The following is an 18,791-nucleotide window of genomic DNA, read 5'->3' on the forward strand; positions in this document are numbered from 1 at the left end:
GAGCTTGGCTGTCTGGCTGGTGTACTGGCCACCTAGCGCACCAGCAGCCACCCTGTCAGGCCTGCTGGAGGCGGTGACCGGCTGGGCCTTGGAGTTCCCTAACCTATTGGTATTGGGGGACTTCAACATCCATGCTGATGCCACTCCCTCCTCACAGGCTCTGGACCTGGTGTCTTCCATGGCGACACTAGGACTCTCCCAGTTTGTTTTGGGCCCCACACATCAAGCAGGCCACACGCTGGATTTGATCTTTGGCGTCGGTATAGATGTGATCATGTTTCCTTCAATGAAGGTGCCATGGTCTGATCACTACGCTCTGAAAGCCAGGATTGACGTTCCACCCCCACCCTGCTTAGGTGGTGAGCCGATTTGGGCTCGCCCGCAGAGGCTGATGGACCCTGATAGATTCCGTCAAGCCTTGCGAGACCTTTCTTCCCCTGGCGACTCATTGACTGAGCTTGTTGAGGACTGGAATACCCAGCTCCTGGCAGCCATCAATGAGATCGCACCTAAGCGCCCTCTGCGACCCCGCAGAAACCGGGCTCCCTGGTTTACCGAGGAGCTCCGGAAAATGAAGCGGGACCTCAGACAGCTAGAGCGAGTATGGCGGGGTGCCCGTGACGGAGCTTCAAGAATATCTTATAGGGTTTTTATGAAAACCTACGAGATGGCAGTGAAGGCCGCTAAGAAGTCCTACTTCTCAGCCTCCATTGCATCCGCTAGCTCTCGCCCGGCGCAATTATTTAGTATAATTCGGTCTTTAACGTCCCTCGAAGGACAGCCAAATTTAAATAACAATTTGACACACAGCTGTGAGGCATTTGCGACCTTTTTTGCGGAGAAGGTCCTGTTGCTCCGCCATGACCTCCCTGCCAATTTGGATACAATAAAGGAACTGGAGGCCCCTCGACTGTCCTTGGGTCCAGTATTGGACCACTTTGACCAGATATCCCCAGCTGATGTGGACAGACTCCTCTGAGCTGGAAAGCCCACCACTTGTCCTCTTGACCCGTGCCCGTCCTGGCTGATTAGAGCGTGTCCAGACGAGGTGCGGGCCCCCCTGGGGGATATCATCAATTTGTCCCTTGGCACCGGGACATTCCCAGGGGAACTGAAGGAGGCAGTGGTGCGCCCGCTTTTAAAGAAAACATCATTAGATCCCTTAGATCTATCCAATTACCGCCCGGTTTCGAATCTTCCATTCCTGGGTAAGGTGATTGAGAGAGCGGTTGCTGAACAGCTTGGTAGGTTTCTGGATGATACATCGGCTCTGGATCCATTCCAGTCCGGCTTCCGCGCTGGTCATGGGACCGAGACAGCTCTGGTCGCCCTAACAGATGATCTCCACAGGCAGCTGGATCGAAGCGGGTCAGGGCTGCTGATTCTTCTAGACCTGTCAGCAGCCTTCGACATGGTCGATCACGAACTCCTGGACCACCGCCTTGCCGACGTGGGGATCCAGGGCACAGTCCTTCAATGGCTGCGCTCGTTTCTCTCTGGTCGGGGACAGAGGGTGGCGCTTGGGGGGGAATTGTCATCCCGCCACTCCTTGGTGTGTGGAGTGCCTCAGGGTGCGATACTCTCCCCGATGCTTTTTAACATCTTTATGTGCCCCCTCGCCCAGCTTGTCCGGAGTTTTGGGCTGGGCTGCCATCAGTATGCTGATGACACCCAACTCTATTTGTTGATGGATGGCCATCCTGACTCGGCCCCGGACACACTGATCAGATGCTTGGAAGCTGTGGCTGGATGGTTACGTGGGAGCCGGTTGAAGTTAAATCCTTCGAAGACAGAGGTCCTCTGGCTGGGACGGGACAATATGGGATTGAGGGGGCAACTCCCATCTCTTGCGGGGGTGCAATTAGTGCCAGCACCGTCCGTTAAGAGTTTGGGTGTAATCTTCGATACCTCCCTCTCCATGGAGGCGCAGATTGCAGCTATAACAAAGGCGGCATTTTTTCATCTCCGCCAAGCTAAGCAGTTGGCTTCTTACCTCTCTCGCCCTGACCTAGCCACTGTGATCCACACGATGCTCACCTCCAGACTGGATTATTGTAACTCGCTCTACGTGGGGCTGCCCTTGAGACTGACCCAGAAACTCCAGCGGGTGCAGAATGCCGCAGCGAGACTCCTTACGGGGTCTTCGCTGCGAGATCACATTCATCCGGTGCTATACCAGCTGCACTGGCTCCCGGTGGAGTACAGGATCAGGTTTAAGGTGCTGGTTTTAACCTTCAAAGCCCTATACGGCCTAGGACCCTCGTACCTACGGGACCGCATCTCCTGGTATGCCCCACAGAGGAACTTACGGTCTTCAAATAAAAACATCTTGAAGGTCCCAGGCCATAGAGAGGTTAGGCTGGCCTCAACTAGAGCCAGGGCTTTTTCGGCTGCGGCTCCAACCTGGTGGAACGCTCTGTCACAAGAGACAAGGGCCCTGCAGGACTTGACATCTTTCCGCAGGGCCTGCAAGACAGAGCTGTTCCACCAGGCCTTTGGTCAGGGCGCAGCCTGACTCCCTCCTTTGGCAATCTTTACAAAACTTTAGTTTATGGTTGCCATCAATTTTGATTTTAATTAATTTTTATAATGTTTTTATAATGTTGCACTATTTTAGTGTAGTTAGCCGCCCTGAGCCCGGCTTCGGCTGGGGAGGGCGGGATATAAATAAAATTTATTATTATTATTATTATTATTATTATTATTATTATTATTAACGTGTGTGTGTGTGTGTAGATGTTTGAACCATGCAGAGAATCTCCCTGCTACTGAAATGGTGCCTCTGATCCTGAAAAATCAAGGAAGCATGTGTAATCAGTTCACACAACGTAAGTATATTGATATTCTTTCAGATCATATAGTTCTAGAGGCTGTGCAGAATGTAAATGACTCCCGGATGTTCTCTGAACTCCATGGGGCTTTCATGCAAAATATTATCCAGCTCACAGGAGATAGAAAACCCCAAGTCCTCCCTGGAGTTATGTGAAGAAACGTTACTTCAATTTCATGTCCCATGGCAATTTCGTATTGTGCACAAATCAGAGTAAACTGAAACCCACCGACACATTTTCCCTTTAACCTATGCCATTTCCACCCATGCATCCAGAGCTCAAAACTTGGGAGTTAATCTGTCATGTCACTCAGTCATGCCACTTACCATTATTTTTGTACACTGTTTTACTGCTGGGCATTAGAAACCAAAATACGTATAGAGTTACACAACTTAAAACGAACCACATGATACATACCATAACCCGCCAGAGAGACTATGGAAGGCAAACAACTCGATTGTTTTTAGCCTAGTCAAAACATTTCTTATGCAAAGTTTCCCACTTGTCTGTTGGAGTCAGCTGAAATGAGACTTTGGGGAGATAGTGAGAAAGGCCCTACACAATCAAGTCATATGATTTCAACAGTGAAGAGAGTCCTTTGAAATGGCCCACTATGCCCTAGTCCAACTGAGTTGGCAGAGCCCTTGGGAGCATGCAGCAAGAGATCAACTGGCAACATGTTTTGCAGATAGACATCCAAGTGGATTCAATTGGTGAGGAGGCAGCCAGAATCTGGATTTTCAGTTGGTGTTGCCCAATGAAATGGACCATAATCTTGATGATTCCATCTCTTGCTCCCTTAACCTTTGGCTACCCTGCCTATTTTAAAAGCTAATATAACACTTTTAAGTCAACTGGCTACTGTCAAGAGAAATGCCTCCCTAAGGCCTTGAAGGAAGCAATCATTTGGTCATGCAATGCAGGATCCGGCCAGTTCCAAAGCTTCATTTCAAACTTGTTAACGGGGCATTGGGTGTCTATGTGCCTATGTTTGTAAGTGTGTAATCAAACAGAAACAGCCTTGGGAGGTTGCAAGATTGAACATAAGAATTAGGAGGGGTGTTCTGAAATTCTTACCCCTTCTTACCCCTCAAAAGTTTTTTTTCTCTCTTAAGGGGGAAAAGATGCAGATGTCCCCAAGTAATCATGGGAAAGATACATACAAATGCATGTCACATCTGGTCTAGTTTGGCGCACGCTCAAATTACATGTAGTCACATTTGTTTAAACCTGGGTCCTACCCCAATGATGTATAAAATAGGGGTGGGCTTCCACTATTTTAATGCAAAAGGACCACTGAGGAGACCTGAACTATCCTCAACCCTTCCCTGTTGATTTTCTGAAGAATTTGCTAGGCACTCTTCTCCCAGCCAGGCTCACTTCTGAAGAGGGGTGCAAGTTCTAGGAGGCTGAGCCCTCCCCCGTCCCCCTACCAAGAGGGGAAGGGGGGTCAAAGCAGCCCCCTGCTGGTGGCAGTGCCTGGAGGAGGAGGAGGAGGAGGAGGAGGAGCCACTGGCCATTGAGGCTGCACGGTTGCTGTGTTCAGCTCTGCCCCTGGCCTCCCAATGTCCTGACACCACACCATGATGTCGGGACATTGGGACATCATGCACACAACGTCACAATGTCCTGAAGTCACATATGCAACATTGAGCCCCCAGTTGCCATCGTAAGCTGGCGCCTCTGCTTCCGATATTGAGTCTAGCTATGGAGAAGGTAAGATTGGGAAATTGGCCATGGAGTGGAAAACCATCCTATGCAGCAAGGTATTAGTATAGAGTTGAAGCTTAATAGCTTAGACTGAAAGCTCAATTTCTTTGCCAATGGCTCTAGAACTCTAAAGATAAATACAATAAATATATAAATGTGAAACTTCAGCATTGTGTTGGGAAGCACATTTGCAAACCAGGCATTTTAGCAGTAGACAGTTTAAAATTAATGGGAAGCTAGGGCTTTGGTGAACTTTAATTGATCTTAATGAATGCATAGCAGAGGTCCTATATTGACATTAAATGTTATGATAGTGGCCACTATTTAGATTCTCTCTATTGAATTCTTAGAACATCTCACTGGGGCAATCTATTGATTTAGCAGCTTCTAAGGACTCAATATCTCCTCTGAAATTATACCATAAGATATATTCCTCTTCTTCCTTCTGCAGTCAATTCTGAACCTCACTCAACAATGGGGATAGAGTAGAATTATATACTAATTAAAGGACTGGTTCCACCTTGTAACATAGGAAGCTGCCAAATACCAAGTTTAACTGTTGGTCCATCTAGCTGAGGAATGTTGAGACCAACTGGCAACACCAATCCAGGATTACAGACTATAGTATTTTACAATACAGTTTGGAGACAGCATGAACAGAACTTGGAGCCATCTACATGCAGAGCACGTAGTCTGTCACTGAGTCCCTATGCCTTGGAGGCACCTATATGGTTCTAATGTCATTCCATGTGTACCTTGAAATTACACACCAGGATCTAGGGTCCATATGTGATGTACACATGATAAAAAGGCATATGTTGCCATTGTACATGTTATAGGGTAAAAGTGACTCCATGTCACTATCATTAATGTCTGCATACTTCTGTGATGTGTCAAGCGCTCTGTGGATATAGGCTTGTGCGCCCTGGGCATGCAAATAAAGCTTGCTGCTTATGAAATGGCCCCATGCACTTGTGAAGCTCCATTTTCCACATTTGGCAATATACGGAACCTATGAACATAAGAGCCCTGCTGGATCAGACCAAGTGCCCTCTAGCCTAGAATCCTGTTTTCAGAGTAGCACAGTCAGATGCCCATGGAAAGCCCCAAAGCAGGGCCTAAGTGCAATAGTACTGGGTCTGGATCACTCGGTGTTCTCCCATTCATTTCAAAAACATTCACATTTGGGTCTACAACATAGCTGTCAACATTTCCCTTTTTTTAAGGGAAATTCCCTTATTCCAAATAGGATTCCATGCAAGAAAAGGGAAAAGTTGACAGCTATGGTCTACACTCTTCTCTGAAATTAATGGAGCAGATTGTGCAATCAAAGGCGCTCAGTTTGTGCATCGCATGCCTTGGCCCTTTTAAAACAATAGTTAAATTCCCCTTTTTGAATGCCACCCTTTTTATAGTCCCAGATCATGCCAAGCTGGGCTGCCTCCGGTCACCTCAGCTGAATCCAGGGCTTGAGATCTGAAATTCAGCTGGAACACGGCCCTATTTTATATCTCTATTTCTCTGTAGATCTATCTCTGCACTGAACTTCACCGAATCCGGGAATGGAAGGGAAGTCTCACCTTCCCTCAAGGCAGAATCAAGGATCAATATGAGTCCATTTGGCAAGAAGGCTGTGATAGATGATAGATAGATAGATAGATAGATAGATAGATAGCTAGATAGATAGATAGATAGATAGATAGATAGATAGATATAGATAGATAGATATAGATAGATGATAGATGATAGATGATAGATGATAGATATAGATGATATAGATGATATAGATATAGATATAGATATAGATATAGATATAGATATAGATATAGATATAGATATAGATATAGATTATATAGATATAGATATAGATCAGTCAAATCATTATCTGATCTCCCTGAACCACTCCAGACTGGCCAAACATAACTGAAATGGTTTCTTTATTTACAACACTTAACAAGGCGCTGGCTTTTAAGTCATCCTAACAGAACATTTTCTAAAGTATAGAATGCAATATGGTTCATTTGGCATGGAAGCACCACCTGCACCAGAAATCCTTGACAAGATTGTGTCCTGACCTTTCTGTAGATAAGCAGGCTTAAGAAAGTTGACAAGATGTTTCTCAATCAGCACCCCCCCCTTGAAAAAGCAGCATGGGTGGGGCAGGGGGAATGACTGACAGGCTCAGCGCCATGTAAAATTAATCCACAATAGATTATGGGCTGTCTCGGTATATTTTTCTGCCTGAGGTAAAAGGCAAGATGGAACACCCACCCACACCATTTCTTTTAAATCATTATATATATTTCTGTTGCTGAAGTTTTTATTCAGAAACGGCCCAGAGTGGCTGTGGTAACCCAGTCAGACGGGTGGGATACAAATAATAAAATTATTATTATAAATAATAATAATTAATTATTATTGTGAAATCACTGTGAGATGTTTCATGGGAAGTGACTCATAAACTGAATTAAATATATAAATAAAGGCCTCTTACAGAAATGGACTTGACTTGCCGTTGACTCTTACATTCAGTACTGGTGGCAGCATCCTGCACCACACCTGAGAGCACAGTCTAGCTTTGGGGTTGGAGTGGGAAAGGGGGGACAGGGCAGGCTATGTGGGACACACAGCTCAGTCCTTCAACACTATACTGCCCCGCCCTGCCCCTATTTTATGCCACCTGAGGCAGACACCTCATTCTGCCTAATGTCAGCCATGTGGGCTGTCCTCAAGTGTGGGCCATCAAACAGAAACCATTGCAAATTGTACACATAGGGTTTGTCCAAATGAGCTGCTTCTGGAGTATTCATCCTCATTTGCCAGCACAAAGCTTACATGAAGGTTAGTCTATGGTTACTTCCAGCCTGTTGCTATGTTCCAATTCACATTCAATTACATACTGTAATTTTTGTGTTGTTATATTTAAAACCATCCTGTGATCCTTTGAGGAAGTATAGAAAATCTGATAAATAAATAAGCATATCGCACAGTTATAGTTGCGTGGGATGCCTTGCACAACAAATCCGCTTTTTCCAAATATGTCAGATGGTGTCAGGTGATTGACAGGTGGGCAGCCATACCTACCTGTCAAAGCCGGTCCAAGGGTTGCAGGGACATAATGACAGGGCCTGCTGGCTGGATCAACCCTCGATTTAACCCTTGATTATACCTCAATAACCATTGATATATACCATTGATGTACTGTGTATTTGGGGTCTATGGACTGCAGTAAAGCTGTGTGTGATTTAAAGGAAATTCCCGATAGCATGAAGCATAGTTTACAATGGGCTCTTCCACCTCCATCTAGGGCAACACCATATCATGTAAACATAAACCACTCCCTTCTCATCTCCCACTCAGGTAGGGTCTTACTCTGTGCCAGTTCGATCTCTCACAATAAATGGGATTAAGCAGCTTTAGGACCCTCAAAAAATTACAAGCCAAACTCTCACTCTGGGCAATCAAACAACAAAACAAGCACACACACAATTCCAGTTCCCATCCATATACATGGCGTACATCTGTACACAATGTGCTGTATCTGTGCTCCAGGTGAAAGAAATATTATTCTCTCTGTGTTAGCTGGGTCCAAACAAAAAGCAGCCAACTTGTCATTTTGTAGCATAGGTCCAGGTAGAAAGGATTCAGCTGCGCAGAGGATGCCATTTGCCACTGCCAAACCCACTGGGTTTTCCCCTAGACAGTCCTAGCTGCCCTTTGTTCCATGCTATCTCGTGCACTCAGGAGGCTTGCAAAAACATAATGGGCTCTAAATAAATCTATTGGCAGAAATCGGAGTCAGAATCTTCAGGCCAGCACGGACCAAAATTTGGCGACTTGTCACTGGGCACTCTTCAAAGCTTTGACGAACACCAGGCGCAAGTCTCCAGGCACGTCTTCAAGAAGCATTAACTGAAGGTCAAAGGTCACTGGCTGCCAGCCACACAGTCAAAGCTGTACAATATTAAGTGCACCTGTGGCTCTTTGTGAGAAGAATGTCTTTTTTATGGCAGTAATTGTCAAGGGAGCTGAACTACAAAGTTCCCTACTGCTACTCTACTAAAGTTACTTAATAAAACTGGAGTGATTAGATTCTTCTAGCAGAGGACTGAAATGTGGGGCATATTGGGGCTTGCTGGAAGCAGAGCTTAGGTTGACCCAACAGACTAAGCCTTGGAACCCATAAGTTTGGCCCTTTATCATTCTGTGAAATAAGAATAAAGGAAAGAGGACCTTTGAGCACATCTAAAGTGTATTTCCATCACAAACAAGCTAGCACAGTCTAGAACATGTGACATTATGCTAAGGTTTATATTGATGCTGCTTTAGTCTTTGCAAACACTTGAGTGAATAGGTTTTTTCTCATCCAAAGGAAACTTGACTACAGTAGTCAGATCTGAAAGAAAACCAAATGTGAAGGAAGGCTCTTGTATCTGTAACAGTTATACAGAAGAGGAAATTGCAAAGGTGTTACTTTTCATTGAGGTGTCCAGAACGGCATCTGCCCAAATGTCTTCTTCTGTGACACTACAGGAGCCCAGTGCTTTGCTTTTGGCTACCTTTAAAAGACCAAAAGCAATAATCATAAATTCAGGATCACAGCTGTGAGACAACTTTCAGCTGGATAGCTGCAGGTTTTGCTGGTTGTGTGACAGGTATCCACCGCTGACTAACATTTACAGAACTGGCTATAATAATATGCTAAATGAAATAATGAGGCCCATTTCAGTATGTGGCACAGAGCAGTGGCTTGCTCAGCACTCTCTACGCCAGTATTTTTTTAAAATGGTTCAATTTTTTTTTTATCTTCCTGCCATAGGAGCCCAGGACACCTAACCAGAAAATACAAAAATAATTTTGAAAAATGGTTAAAATAGCTAAATAGCTAAATCTGTAAGAACCCTTAAAATGGAACACAATATCAGCTGTTTGTTATGAAAAAAATCACACTAAAATACTGCTGGATTTTCATGAGGTTTTTTTTTTCTTGTAAAGTGTACAAATTGCTATAGAAATGTGGACTGAGTTTAAGACTGAGAAAATGAAAAACTGAAATTGACAAATTGACCCATTCCTACTCAAGAGTATGATTCTGCTTGCCCTCCACATGTCGACTCTACACGCAGTTGTTGCATGAAAAGGGTTTTATTCTCTGCACAATGGTGAATTGGGCATTTTTCTATTCTGCCCGATAAAGAGTTCTTTGTAACCGCTTTTTTTTTTTTTTTTTTTTTTTTTTTTTGCATCCACTAGCTTACTTGAATGCTCAGCGCAAGAGAAAAAGAAATGCACCAAATGATCTAGAGACTACCATGAAGATTTATTGGTGGATAAGCAGTATTCCAGCACAATATTATTAATCACATAAGCCATGCTGGTCAGCATTACAGTTTCAACTGAACTCCATTTAGCAGCAGCAATGTTCGTGGAAACCCAGATAGAATAGAATAGATAGCAGCTCCACATGCCACAATACTGACGCTGATGGTTTGAAAAGAACAGAGCTTACACAGAGGAGATTATGTATGGGAAGCAAACAGAAGGTTTATTTGTAAGTTGATGCACTGTTAATAAAAAGAGTGCTATGTAATGTAGTTTTTTGTTTAGGATACTACAATTGGAGAGTTGGCTTACTGCAGTTTAGTAGTTCACTGAAATTTCCAGCTGAGAGGTGGTCAGCATAATAAAGTCAGCCTTCGGAGCAAGTACAGTGTTACATTGGAAGTTGAACAGAATCCATTCCGGAAGTCTGTTCGACTTCCAAAATGTTCAGAAACCAAGGTGCGGCTTCCGATTAGCTGCAGGAAGCTCCTGCAGCCAATTGGAAGCCACAGAAGTTGCAGCGGACGTTCAGGTTCCAAAGAAGGTTCACTCACTTCCAGGTTTGTGGTGTTTGGGAGCCAAATGTTCAAGTCGCAAGGTGTTTGGGATCCAAGGTACAACTGTATATGAAACCCTCCAACCTGCACCCGCATGGTCCTCAGAGCTCGGACAACATCTGTCGGCTCCAACAGCCCTGGGGGGTCTCTGTGTTCTACCAGCGGCTGGGTCCTCATGGGCTCCCCTCCTGGTATTTACATGGGCTCCTCTTCCCCCGGAGCAGAGGCGGCTCCATGCCTGAAGTACGTGCCTTATGGCACTTCACCTCCAAGCTTAGAGGGGGTTATCACCTTTAAGGCCCCAGAACTGCTGGAAGAGACTTTGATAGAGAGGGAGCACACAGACACCCTGCACCACCTGAACTTGATGCTGGCTTTCACAGAGTGTGTCCTGGACCTGACTGCTGTCCGAAGCGGGAACCCTGAGCTCTGCTCCTCGGCAGTGTCTCTCTATCAGATCCAGGAGAGTGTGGTAGTGGATCAGATCAGCCAGCTGAGCAAAGACTGGGGGCAAGTTGAGCAGCTGGTCCTATGAAAGCAAGTAGCTCAAGCCTAGGCTGCTACAATGCACAGTATGTAGGACTACCCTTGGAAACTACTCAGAAGTTTCATCTGATTCAATGTGCAGCAGCCTGTGTTTTAACTCCATAGATCTCCACTGATCGTCAAGCACATAAAAAGTTATTGTGTTCATAGGATGCCTACTGTATAGTATAACAGAAAAGGGTAGTCTAGGAGTCAACAGAAAGACAGAGCACAACATTCTTCCACTGGGGCAAGGCAGGCTGTGTGGCTACTCATTGGAACCAGTTGTTCAGACTGAGGAGTTGACTTGGACATGAGGCAGCTGCTCCCTGTTGGCCTGTGAGCTCAGTTGGGTTCAGGCTGTTCAGAGTAGAGTTGCAGCCTGGATGGTACAGAATCTGATTTACCTGTTTATTAAAAGACCAGAGAACCAGGGGTGTACAAGGCAAGGCACTGCAGACTGGCTGCTGAGCATGTTCTATATAGTTGTAAAACCATAGTTCTGTTCACTCATTGCTCTCATGTAAGGTTTGAAGCAGGAGTGCAGAAATGCTCAGGGCCTCTTCACCCCTGGTGCCTGTGTGACTGGTACAGGGAAGCCTAAAGGAAGTCTTATGCATGAACTATTGCTCATGCCTTGGGATTTGATATGACCAGGGCACCCGGATGCATAGACATCCCAACTGTAGGGAGCTCCTATATACAAACAGCTATTTATGCATAGAGGTTTGGGGGAATGATCGCAGGCCAGAGATGGGGAACCTCAGGCCTGAGGAGTCAATGTGCCTCTCCTCTCACCTCTCTGTCTGACCCTTTGGGCTCTTCCAGGCCACACCCCTTTGCCAAGGCCCAGACCACCAGACCACCACCCTCACCCTGCAAACTCCTTGGCTGTTTTTGCATGGCTGGAATTTGTGATAATAATGCCTTGGTGTCTTAGTGTGACCTCTGGTGAAGAAAACTTCTAAATGCTACCCCCAAAAAGACAATACTTTCTCATGGTTCTCTTCAAGAAAGCAATAAATCTATATGCTGAGGGGATAAATTCCTATTCCTCTCTGTAGGGGTGAGGAAGCTGCAACCCTCCAGAAGTTGTACTACAACTCCCATCGCTCCTGACCATTGGCCATGCCAACTGAGGCTGATGAGAGTTGGAGTCCAACAACACCTGAAGAGCCAAAGGTTTTCCACTTCTTGTTCCAAATGTGCAAATGTCATAGTCTTATTATATAGACATTTACTTGAATTAACCCTATGGTAAATTCTACGTATGTTTTCCCTCCACTTAATAATTAAGGATGCAGCTACACAGCTGCAAATAAAATGCTTTAAATGTGTTGAAAAGTACAATATACAAATGTAACACTAGACGGCGACAGTGAGCTATGCAAAATTCAATGTATTTTTCTAAATATTTTTTTAAAAAAGCATTTTTTAAATATGTGTGTAGATTCCACCTAGCTGTCTGATAAACACCAGGAATAGCTGTGGAAGATTTTTAGTCAAATTCCCAGTGTCTTGAGACTAATAACTATAATGTCCAATATTATCCCATATTTTCTGGCCAATATTTGTGTGTGTGTGTGTGTGTGTGTGTGTGTGTGTATAGGGAAGGGGAATCTGTCTGGTCATTTAGTTATTAAGTCTTCATCATTGCTCAATATTTTTGGAGGGCAGTGAAACCTAAATGTTCTTATGAGTTGGAATCTTCCTGTCTTCCTTGAGCTTGTGTCCTTTCATAAAGGAGAAGCCTTTAAGGAAAAGGCAGCCTGCCAGTCACAGTTTCTTCTCAGATGAGGAGACCAGATGTGCCTCTGTCAGAAGCCTATTAAAAATTGAAGTGTGCATATCTGCCAGGCAGCCGAAAGCAACATATTGATTGACACACTCTTTTTCTCTGAGCGGAAGGGTTGTGTGATATGACATGGAAAAGCCGTCTGTTCCTTTCCTCTTTTGTCTGTTAGAAAGCAGACTTGCAGAAAAGGTCTCTAATGCAAGTGCAAAGTCATGAGGCCCATTACATCAGTATTGATCCCTGAGCTAAGAATGGGCCTTCTAGCGCTTGGTGTCAGTGATGGTCTAAGCTTCTTACAGATTGTGCTTGGCAGCTGCTGTGGTATCAAGTGTTCAGAGCATGCAAACAAAGGCTTTTACATTCACTTGGGGCTTGTAAATGGCCTGTTGTTAATACCTTAACATCTGCATGGTAAACATAGGCAATTTTATAGCTTTCGGCATAAGATGCAGCCGGGGTCATGTAGCTTCAAACATACAAACACGGCGATTGGGTTCCATGAGGATTTATTAGTTCAGTGGGTGTCTAGGTAACTTGCAACACTTCGGAAAGTTCATGACCTGCTCAGATTTAGATGTGCTGCTCTGAATCAATATTGGTGAATTCATTTACTTTTAAATGCCATCTTTAATAGACATACCGTACAGTAACATGCTAGACACTGTATGAAATATATACATAATTGGTTAGGTGATTGAAAAAAAAACCCAAACTATGCCATGAACTTAGTCCCATCAACCTCTGGATTTTCACACTAATCAGTCTATTCAAACGTTTTACTAAACTGCAATAAATGATGTATTTTAGTGTAATTTTCTTTGATCTCCCCATATGTGCCACCTTTCCCTTCTCTCAAAACTATTCCTATCCTGCAGTAAAAGTAGCAGTGGAAGCAAGGAGTAAGGTATTTTTCCTTTCCTTTTCTCCTTCCCATTACTCTGACATGCCAGGTAACAGCATGCTAAGGTATGGGGAAAGTTTGGGAGATGTAGTTCTCGAGAGTTTTGCACCCCAAACACAATGCAAGTGCTAGCTTCGGGGAAAAGATTTTCCTCAGTAACACAAGCAACAGGGAGGAACAGGTTACCATCAGCACCTACTCTGATTCTATTAATTTTCAGCCACCCAGATTTTGCCATATGCATTTCTTTTTTTTAAAAAATGTGCATGTTAGGTGCAAAGACACATTGAACATCACATGTACTTTGCTATTATTATTAAAGATGGTGGATTTAGAAATAACAGAGATAGCGTGTTCTCCAATAAATGAGAGCACGTGTTGCGGTGTGGGCCGCCAGGCCAGGCCTCTTGTTGCCAGGCAGGTTAAGAGTTGTTGCCTGGAACTATGATTGGGTAACCGGGTTGCTGGGGCAAATTGTATGTTGCAAATTGGGTGGGTGGGACCATAGTCTTTAAATATTGGTGCACTCTGGTTTCTCTTTCTCTTTGCAGAGTGCATCGGATCACCCGCCTGCCCGCCCTCTTTTCCGGTGGACCTTGCTTTGCCTGTCATGGCGTCGTCTGCTTTGGAGCAGGGGCCTAGTAGGAATTTTGCCATTTGGTGATTGGCTGTGCCATTTGGTTTTTGCCTACTACTCAGCAATTCGTCACAACTTGTAAGGTTGCGGTTAGGCATTGGTTATAATATGCTGGTGGTGGAGGGGTCAGGATAGGCTGTGCCTGCCCCTCCAATTGCGCTGAAGGGAATTCCGTTAAAGGAATCCTGGGGCTTGCCACGATTTCGTCCAATCCCTGTCATGGGACCAGGGCCGCCCAATCCCTGTCATGGGAATCCCTGTCATGGGACCAGGGCCGGCAAGCTTTCGGGGAGCTGCTGGGGTGAGCGGCGTGGGTCCGACGCTTAGCTCAAATGACCCCCAGTTTGACTTTCTCTTCTACTGGCTACCGATCAGACCTCGGGATGTCAGTTCTGTCCCAGGCGGGGGGACAGATAGTCATAACCAATGTCTAAACAACCACTCACTGATTTTGTATTTTAATAAAGTTGTGGCCAACATAGAGCCCAAAAACCAAAACTAAAATTATGTATTATGTGTGAAGTTATTTGAGGGGTGGCCTGGGGACCTACACACGCAAACCCCCTTTTGCTGTTGCATTTTGTTCCTCCATTTTCTACCACTTAAAATATTTTAGTCTTTGAATCATTTAGCAGAATGATTTCCCATCTACTTCCTTGAGGACAAGTTGGATAACCTATCTGAACTGTGTAATTCAATGATGTATAGGTTGTACGACTTGTACTGACTCATGTCCAGTTATTATCTACTGTTTAGAATTGTTTATCTCTCTGGAAGGTGATGGGTCAAGAGAAGGTAAAGTCCCAGAAGGTCACCAGCTTGTTAGTTTTTACAAGAACTTACTTAAATTATCTTTCAAATTCCATTGTTATCTGCCTTGTTGTCCTTTTGGCTTTCACTTGATTTATGGTACTATCATAAAACCAGAAGGAATTGTCTCTCTAACGGTATGTAAATGACAAGCACCAGTAGCTACATAGTTTACGTGTATGGTAATAATAAATCAACAAAAGCCCTTAGAAAGCTAGTCTCATTAACTCTGAAGTTAACAAGCCTCACTCCCTCGGTTTGCGCTCTTAAATAGTTTGAAAGAATAGAGCCATTAGTGATTATGTGCTGCCTCTAAGCCATGCTTCGAAATGTTCTTTATTCACTTCTAGGGGAAAAAATGATTCTAATGAAACCCTGACATCCTATGCACATTTCATTGGAATAGACCCACTGAGCTTAATTGAATGCTTGATGAAAAAGTGATAGGACAGCAGGAAGCTGCATTATAACAAGTCAGACTAAGTCCACCTGGCTTGGTGTTTTCTATACTAGAGGTGGGAAACCTGTGGCTCTTAGAGGATGTTGAATGTCAGCTCCCATTAGCCCATGCTAGAATGGCCAATGGTCAAGGATGAAATGTAGTCTAGCAACATCAGAAGGACCACAGGTGACCTACAGTGACTGACCTACAGTGACTGGTAGCAGTTCTCCAGGGTTACAGCTCTCAAATGAAACCATTTTCTCAAGAAGCGCTTTTCATTGATTCTAGAATAAAATGTTTGAATGCAGCATGGGATTCATTGGAACCACCAGTGGTAATGTCATGGACTGGCTGGATGCCAAGGAGGGATGGGAGGATGCCAATGGAACCCCCGGGAGAAGAAGACTCAGAGCCAGGGGATTGGTGGTGGGACAATGATGAATGGTCAGAGGGAGCAGACTGGGAGGAGCAGGTGTCAGAAAATGAAGAAGCAACAGAGTTTCGTGAGCAGAGAGCAGTCCAGACTCAGTGACAAGAGAGGAGAGGGGCCAGGAGACAGAGATGAGGCAGGCAGCTCTCTCCCCCCCCCCCCACAGTCTCCCAGAACACAGAGAGAAATGAACAGGGCAGAGCAATGACAGACAAGACAATGGAGTCTCAGGTTGCTGAAGAAGGAACTGGGGAAGGACCCTTAGAGAGTGATGACAAGGCAGAGACCTTCAGTCCTTGCAACTGCCTTGCAAGACCTACTGGGAAGAGCTGCTGTGATCAGTAGGCCTGTGCTGTTTTGCTTTCTTTGAATAAAGAGTTAACTTCACTGACACTGGGGTTTTTATTGCTGAACTACTCCTGACACCGACTCCTGACATTAAGACTGCAATACAACGATGAGAAAATTTTATAGCCTAAGAATTGTGTTCTCTTCTTGGCAAGATTTTCCCATGTCCTGCAATTAAAAATCCTATTCTTATTTCTTATGATGGTAAGCTGATAATGTTTTTGATTGTCAACCTGAAGGCAGAGACTTACCACTGATCTTTGTAAACTGCTCTGGGAGTCCTTTCAGCTAAGGAGTAGGCTAAAGGCACTTCAAATAAATAAATAATTCCAGATTACTGGGGAGCAGGATTATTTTTGCAATATGGCTTGAATGCAGTAAACTTCTTTTCAAAATACAGGAAAAGAAAAGGAGGGATGGCTGCTCGTGTATTACTCTGCATATGGTTGGAGCCTTTCTAAACAATTTTCGTATACCAACTTTGGGGTGTGTGGTGAGATTTTTTTGAGCCCTTCGGCTCAAATCTAACAGCATAATCCTGTGCATGTTTACGCAGAAATAAATTCTATTGTCTTCAATGATAAATACTCCCAGGTAAGTGTGAGAAAATCCCATTGAACTGAACTGATTAGACAGGCATAGGCTTTCATAGTACATCATTATGTGTGCACATATAACTTAAAAAACACACATAAGAAACCTACAACATCTACTCATGTTGCACTTACACATGTGATCTATCACTGAGGGAACATTGTGCAATGCAACATGCCCTCCACGCTTCATGTTGTTTCTTCCCACTGGTAAAACCAGCACTAGTGTGATCTTCCAAGAGATGTTGCTTGTTCTACATTGTGGCTGAAACTTGAATGAGCTGAACTGAGTCAACTACTGGGCAAAAAGATAGCAGTTTGAGAAGGAAGTTCTAATCCACTGAGCTCTGTTCATCATGAGCTTGAATGTTTGGCTACATAAGAATTGATACTCCAAAGACGGAGAGAAGGGCAGATACTGCCCCAGACTCCAACACATGAGCCCATTTGCCAGCGTGGCTGAATTTCTTCATCATTTGAGACAGTTTCCTTACAACTCCTTGTGCCCCTGGGGACACATAGCCCATTATTTCCTGCTTGGTGAAAGATTAATTGCATGTTTTAACCACCGTTGCTTAGTAGTCTCAGTGGAACAATGCCATTTTAAATATTTCCTAATGGCAAACAAGATGACTATTTAGAATGACACTGCCTAATCTACCTAAAATAATTTCCCCTTACAGTGTTCTCGAAGAGCAACCATCAGATGTACAATTCCTCCAGCGCCGTTGGCTCACTTGCTATAGAAGATCAAGGAAAGGCCATAGCTCCCTGGTAGAGCACATGAGGTCCATCTCAATCTTGGAAATCTCTACCTAGAAGGACTTCATTTAGCAGGCCTACAAAAAACCCCAGCCAGAGATGTGGGAGAACAGCTACCAATCATGATAGATCTTCACCCCTTTGGCAGAACACTTGTAAAACCGCAATTGCTGTTTTATCTGTTCAATGAACTGATTGGAAGAGAAAACACTTTTCTTGTTGTGGGTCCCATACATGGGCAAAATTGTTCTTGGAGGAAACGATAATTCTTATGAAGCGTAAACTCTTAATAATAATTGGAAGTTTCTTATTATCATTCCTTTGATATAAGGTGTTTTCAATTATATTTAGAGCCTCACATTGGACAATGCTGTAATATTTAGTGATATATATATATATATGCCTAACACCATTTACCAGGGAGTAAGCATGATTGAATTCCATTGGACTTACTTGTGAGTTAGGATTGTGTTGTAAAATACATTCTTGACTAATGTCATAGAATCATAGAATTGTAGAGTTGGAAGGGTTCCTGAGGGTCATCTAGTCCAACGCCCTGCAATGCAGGAATCTCAACACATGGTCTTTCCATCCAATTTGAAACCATACTGGACCCTGCTTAGCTTTGCAAATGTGCTAGCAGTTTTATTGCTGCACTGTCAAATGTCTATTTTAGTAAGCAGATCCATGGAGTCTCTTAAACATGTTAAGTTTAGGAATAAAAAGTTTTGTTCTTTTAAAAAATGTTTGTAGAAATTCTTGGTAGTTCAAGAGACCAGATTTTGATAACAAGTGAATATTCTTTTTCACTCTGCATTGCTACAGTTCTCATTGTATTAGAAATAATTGTAATGAAAGTTTTTGTTTTTTGTTTTTTAAAAGTTCCAATGAAAAGGGGTTGAATAGCCCAAAACACCTTGAGATTGCATGATTCTGTACATTTTCTGTGCATCTTCTTGATTCAATATATGACAGCCTCCATATGCTCACACAGGAAAGCAATTCATGTATTTGAAGATCCCTTAAGTCTCTTTTGATATTATTTTCATCCTTTTAGTAAATCCCTACGCAGGTTAAATCCCTTTGAATCAAAAAGCTTATTCAGCATTTTTCCATACATTCCAGGAA

Source organism: Podarcis pityusensis (genome assembly GCF_964106645.2).
Source record: "Podarcis pityusensis genome assembly, chromosome: 9".
Lineage (NCBI taxonomy): Eukaryota > Metazoa > Chordata > Lepidosauria > Squamata > Lacertidae > Podarcis > Podarcis pityusensis.